Source organism: Mya arenaria, chromosome 3, assembly GCF_026914265.1.
Source record: "Mya arenaria isolate MELC-2E11 chromosome 3, ASM2691426v1".
Classification (NCBI taxonomy): Eukaryota; Metazoa; Mollusca; class Bivalvia; order Myida; family Myidae; genus Mya; species Mya arenaria.
This window is the reverse complement of record NC_069124.1, coordinates 75,254,580-75,261,541: the sequence shown is the minus strand read 5'-3', so window position 1 is coordinate 75,261,541 and position 6,962 is coordinate 75,254,580. Positions and strand designations below refer to the sequence as shown.

General features: G+C 36.4%; 1 long non-coding RNA gene across 1 annotated transcript; it reads right to left on the bottom strand.

Annotated features, from left to right (window-relative positions):
• On the bottom strand, positions 1-2,097 carry LOC128228382 (uncharacterized). Its single transcript, XR_008259914.1, has 2 exons — positions 1,957-2,097; positions 1-796 (listed from the first exon to the last, which is right to left on the bottom strand). It is a non-coding gene; the product is annotated as an uncharacterized LOC128228382 (long non-coding RNA).
• Between the last annotated feature and the right edge of the window lie 4,865 nt (positions 2,098-6,962).

Sequence of the window (6,962 nt, the reverse complement as noted above, 5' to 3'; positions counted from 1 at the left end):
GCAACTTAAATTTTACTGTAATATTTGAAGATTGGCAAATTATACAAGCGGATAACTGTTAATATTTTGTCTGGAATATAATCAATAGGTTGTGTAAATCGTGCAAATATTCCATTATTTCGGTCTCGACCACAGGGGGCAAGAACAAACTAGTTTTATGTTTGTCCTAGCCTATCATAATATATTCACAGAATGTAACTATGTAAATACACAATATATATCTTCGGCCATAATTATGCAGTTGTAATCCTAATAGTTCGTTCTATGGTCGTTTTACAAAGGAAAGAGATCAGCACACGCTGTTGCATATCCTTCTGTAATAACTAGAGAACGTATTTCCACAAGCCTTGATGCACATTTTGTCCGTTCTTGGTGGATTTTGGGCACACTGTTCGCATATAGACCGGTATTGACTGCTGAATGTATTCCCGCATGCTTTAATGCACATCGTGTCCGTCAGCGGCGGCGTGCTAACGCATCGGTCGCATATGCTCCTGAATTGGGACGAAAATGTATTTCCACAAGCCTTAATGCACATTTCATCAGTTAAATCGACCTGAGTAACGCATTTATCGCATATTTGACGAAAGTACGTCGAGAATGTGTTTCCACAGGCATGACTGCACATTTCGTAGTCTATGGGCGGATCGTTGGCGCATTCCTGGCACGTGCGTCGTGAACGAGAGTTGAACGTATTTCCACATGCAGCACGGCAGCGCGCGCTTGAGTGTGCCGCAGACGACACAAACGTCACAACGACAAACAGAAGTGCCAGTCCCCGTCCGTACGCCGACATCTGTAATAATGACAAAACATCTACTGATATCTTTATAATTTTATCATGTATGCCTATCAAATTCCTTTTCCATATCCAACAGTGAAAATACGGCACGCCGTATTAAAAATCCGTATCATGATACTGTCGTTTTCTGATTCCGTATCATGCGAGTACCGTGTGTAATCTCGGAACTACTTTCGCGTTGCTCAAAAAGCGTGACCAAAAAAAACTGGTATAAAAAACTGTCAACTTTTAAATACATCAAATTATCTAACTTTACTCACGCTCCAAAAGCATGTAAATATTCAGGAACATAGTTTTCATGTTCCTCACAGAACCATGAAGATAAACATGAAGCAGAGAACACTTCTAATCTATCTAGACAGCTATTATAATGAACTAGTTGTTTGCCATTTCGAAGTTCATAAATTGTTGCATTATCCATGTTTATTATTATGAATATGAGCAGCTCGCCAATACTAAGAAGAAGGCGAATTCGCGTCATCGATAGAAAAAGCGATTGACTCACGAACTTCCCTAAATTTTGCATATTATGATCGTCAAAAACACCCACGAATATTTACTTTGTTAAAATGGCCGCGTTACGTTTACAGGAAATGACGATTAGTCTATACTCGTAAAATAAGTACCGTTTTTTTTTGTGCTGTGACATTTAATAATTATTTTCGTAATAGTAATTTGTAAATTGTGCTAAAACACAAACTATTTTGTTCTTATTTTGCTCAATAAAGTGAATTCTGTATCTTCTGACTTCGTTTCGCTGTAGTAACATTCCTTGACTTCATTACACAAAACTACGTAACACATTCGAATTCATACGCGCATTCGAATTCACACAGATGGCGATCAATTTAAATCAATTTGAAACCGAAAATTAAAAAGGAATAATTAAATAGGCAAGTATATAATAAATGGAACATTACGAAAAAACGCTTTTCTGGTGACCTGTATCACGTCTCGGTCTCGACAGATGCGTGTTTACACACCACCGAACTCGACGTGAGACAGGTCACCAGAAATGCGTCCATCATAATATCCCCTATATATCATATTATCAAATTGATTATCACAAAACTAAAATAACAAAAAAAATTCCTAAGGTTAACGTTTTTAAATATATTTAATCACATAATTATGTAAATATAAAATTGGTATACCTTCAATGATAATTATAACGCCGGCAGCAAAAACAACGTTTATTTGGATACTTCACTCCTTTGGTACGTTTACTTTACTCCGACTATTTAAACATACTTATATATATATATATATATACGCACCGTCCGTCAATATGCGGGTTTCCTTCCCGGATTTAGTTGAATTTGCTACTATTGCTGAACCTTTTCGTGGAAGTGTTTGTACACAAGTGGCTTGCTCATATCTGTACTTTTCATTTTGATTACTAACACTCTTGATAATGTGAGTCGATCGCCTAGTACTTAGCGGTAACGTCATAAATCTGCACGGAGAAAAAGGTCGAAGTCATTAATAACTTTATATTCACCAATGACGAAAGTTCGGAACAAAACCGGAGTTTTAGTTAAAGCTGTAGATCATGCACTTGTTTATTAGCATTTGAATGATCAACAAGGCTAACATCAAAATCGAGGCTGAAAAGGTTTAAATGCGAATACATTGTTTCTATCATAATTCGAAGGAGGGTGAACATAAGTTTAAACATTCTAATAAGTTATTGAAATAAGCAAGGGGTAACATTAATTTGATATATAACCTATTTAAACAAGAGAGCGCCATGCTGCCACTAACACGTTAACGGTTTAATAAAACATGTATCCTCCACCACCACCCGAACGGCAGCAGATTGGTCATTTCGTAGTAAATGTTTGCTGGACAAAGCGATACATGTATGTGCAAAATATAATTGCCATCTTTGAGTTTATAAACAAAACTGCGCGTAAGGTCTTCACAAGTCTTGTGTAGGAGTGAAGCTGAAGGGCGCGATATGTATGTTGGCCATATATATTTGATAATTGTAATGTACACAATAGTACAAGGGGGATAACCATGTCTTCTCTGGTCCTACTGTATATTTAGTAGTTGCTCCCCCTAGACCATATGCATAATACTTCAGTGACCCTTCACACGACCAGATTATTTGAGCCCCTTATGTTTACAGTAAAACAGGTTTTCTTGTGTAAGACAAACATGTTCATTTTATCTTTTTATTGTTTTAATGAAATAGGATATTAGGAACAGGTAATGCTTTTAATTATTTCTAAACATTTAATATAATATCAATATGTTGTATTCGATTACCATGTTGTATTCGTTGAAATTTCATGTTGATTTGAAGTTTCAGTGTAGCAACTCTTGCATTATTTAACTGGTATTAAATGCACCAGTCAATTGTAACCATGCGGGGAAAATGGACGTGTTTTTACCTTCCAGGTGGCCATGCAGTGCTGTTCATATTTCTCGGAAAGGTGACATAGTTGATTTTACAGTAAGGTCTTAGGTTAGCCACAAAAATGCGCGTTATGCGAACTTTTTATCATTTGGACATTCATTATGAGTCGCTAAGACAAAAATTGTCAAAGACTCTGAAGCGGCTCTTTATATGGACTAAGTCTTAGGTTAATTCTTATCGTATGAAACACAGTCACCTATGCGTCCTTACACTCGGGTCGTTTACCTGACGTCGCAGATTCCGATCATTAGTGTTTCGAAAGGAAATGGAATATAATTATTTATGTGAACTTTTGTTATCTATTCTTCGATTCATTTCGCTCGCATTTTGGATCGACACTTATTTTTGTGATATAAAAGACTGGAGATTCACGGCACGTTGATTTCAAGCAGATCTCAAGCCCGTGAATTTGTTGATAATTGTAATAACTCCTTGAGCTAATTTAAGTCAATCATGTTTACAATTTCATGAAATCATGATTTATGTTTCCGAACTTTAATGATTTAAACATAATATTAGAAGAAAAAAAAAACACTTGCTAAGATAATGAGCATTGTATTTTTGCCATTGTTTATAAGCTCAGTTATTTATTTAGTTGACATTGAAAAGGCTTTTGTAAAAGTCCTCATTTACACTGCAAAACAACATGAATAAATGCATTATCCCGACCTTCCTACCCTACCTTATACGGCCTTGAAAATGAAAACTCGTGCCTAGGAGCATAGGCTATAGGAAGTGCAGCAGCATGAAGAACATTCCGGGAGCGGCGGTTCGAGTGTCCCTGCCGACTTCCGGCAAAAGTTTCATTGTGCTTTAAACACGGCGTCTTACGGAATTGTGTCTGCAGGGCAGTAAAAACGCGTCGAACGACAGTTCTGAAGTTGCTTGCCGTTATGCGTTCCCGGCCGAGCATCAACGGGGGGGGGGGGGGGGGCGGGGCTTGGACAGAGCGAGCCCCGAACAATGTGACATTCACGAACTTTGTCATATTAATTATTCAAAAAGCTGTTCTAAGCTGGGGAGCTGAGGTCATTTTGACAAGAATATTATATTTCTAGCAATTTATCAAAACCTTAATGACAATGACACTGTGACTTGTCAACTAGCTCAGTGAATGATCTTTACCTTTATTATTTACATAATTGTTTCAAATTGAAAAAAATAACAAAATTAAAGAAAACAAGTTAGTCATTTCGTTCCAATGACTTACAAAAATATGGTAATATTCAACATGCGAAGGCAATCAAGTTCAGAGAGTTATGATAAGTTTGCTTTGTGGGATACTTAAAAGGAATCGCTGTTTCATGTAACTGCTAATGAAGGACCCGGTTTCCAGAAATGTAACAATTGAAAATAACGCCGATAATCTTCGAGTATGCAGATCGTAAAATAGCAAAAGGCCAGAAAACTACATAATATTGTCTTCATTTAAGGAATTAATTGTGGGATTGAAGTCATTATCGGGGTATGAACGCATTTTAGGTGGCTAAAGTGCCAAGCGTACTTTGACCAGTGTAATTGTGCTCATAACCCCGTAAATGACATCAATCCCGCAATTCATTGCGTATATTTACACCAATAGTTCATTATTTCATTCAAGAATTGTTAAAAATACTTCATTTAATTTAAGAAAACCTTGCAGTATTCCTTTCTAACCCATTCTGTAAATGAAACGACCCGACTGTAACATCAAATAATGTCACAATAACGCGGGAAAAGATCAACCACTTGAAATCACTATTAAACATAAAATTGAAACACTAACGGCAACAATACATTAAACATATCATAAATTTACACTTTCTAAAATGATGATTTATTTTTTACGGGACCTGTTTACACAATACAAACAATAACAAGAAAAACAATTTCCATGTACAAATGATTTACGATCCGAGCATATCCGAAGAAGTTGCGTTCATCGGATGATGACCGCATATGACGAAAGACAGTTCATTGACGGAATGGAAGTTGAGGTGTAAATATTTACAATTACACTGCACGTGTATATGACATGGTATAACCTGTAAGATATGCTGCACTAACTAGACGCTCCATAGTCCTCAACTTATCAGCACAGACCGAGAGTCAACACCATTCTTTTTTGTTTTGTTGATTTATAGTTGATAAATGGTTGCCCACGCTCTTTGGGTGCAATATGAGTTAATCTGTTTGGGCTATTTCGTGTATGATTAGAATTTTGTGTATGATGGTAGATATGAAAGTGAGAATGTTAAATATAATATTTAGCACAGAATCTATGACAACACATTTAGTGAATGCATGCAAGTATTGGAAGTCAAAGAAGACAGTGTAACGCAAACCAATGGTTCATATAGTGTACAACATTGTGACAGCTTAGGTGACCTCGTGCATATACAATGGACATTACGACTTCTTGGAGCACGGTTAGAACCTTTCATGGACACTTAAAGCAATGCAATACTTCTAAAATGTTCATATACTCATATATAACGATGTATACTTATTACGTTGACTAATGACTACCATGTTCTTAGGCAGCGTTAAATAACTGCAGCACGACATTCGAAGAACAGCTTATCAAGCATGTTTATTCTTTTCGTGCGTTCTTGAAATATTTCTTTTCGTATTATAAAGGTGTTTCACAGCCAACACATACACGCACGCACGCACGCTGCATCACTCCCCCCCCCCAATTTGTTCACATGCTTTCACACTGGCACAACACCATTGACACGTCAGCACCACACTCACTGAGAAAGTGACTTGCAGGTTGGTTCCAAGATCAAATGTTATAAATTTGGCATATTTTGTTTTAAAATAAAATATGTTTTGCCAGTTTCTTTATATCTACATGTTTTTCTGAGCTTGCAAGGAGTTCACAGTTGACTTGTTACAGTTGACTTGTTCAACTTTAGTTTAATCTTTTATTAAGTACATATATGGTTGGTGACTCGTCTTAGAAAAACAAACAATTACATGTTTCATAAAATTAAAAAATCTGTGGTATATATATGTTCAAACATAACAAATGCAATACACATACCACTAAAAGGTGAAAAGGTGATAATTACATAAAATCATTTGCAAATGAGTACTATTTTGTACATCAATATCAAAATAGTTACCAAAACACTTTGCAATGTTTTTAACAGTAAGGCCCTAGTTAGTATGAAACAGGGCGAACTACCTTAACCAAAGTGAAAACTATTCCGAAAAAAACACACAGTAGGCTAGATTTTACTTAGACCTATCTCTTTCATAAGCTTAGTCATCGAAGCAACGTCTGATGTTTCGGAATGTTTGGGGTAGAGGCGCTATAAAACGGTATTTTTTTTCTTAGAATAAACCTACGTTTTCAGCCAATGAAATTGCAGATAGGCAATCATTAAGTACTAGACTTTATCATTAAGAATTCCAACATTTTTGGGTGTCAAAACCTGCAATTTCGTTTACTTTGGGTGCAAAACATAATCGACAGCGCCACCACTAGAGCAGCAGCTCCACCACTTATAAAAATGTGCATAATTCCCTTTTATGAAGTGCTTATTAGTTTTATTGTGTTCCAGTGTAAGTACTATGCATAGTAGGTATAAAAATTTGCATGCGCCAGAATGTTCGTAGGATGTGTGTAAGCAACGAAGTGTACCTGAATTGCTAGCAGATTTCAAAATATGCACAAGTCCGATTCGGCAGAAAAGATTCTGGCATCACGGTGCGAACAATTTTGAAACAAAATCGTAGCCAACCTGC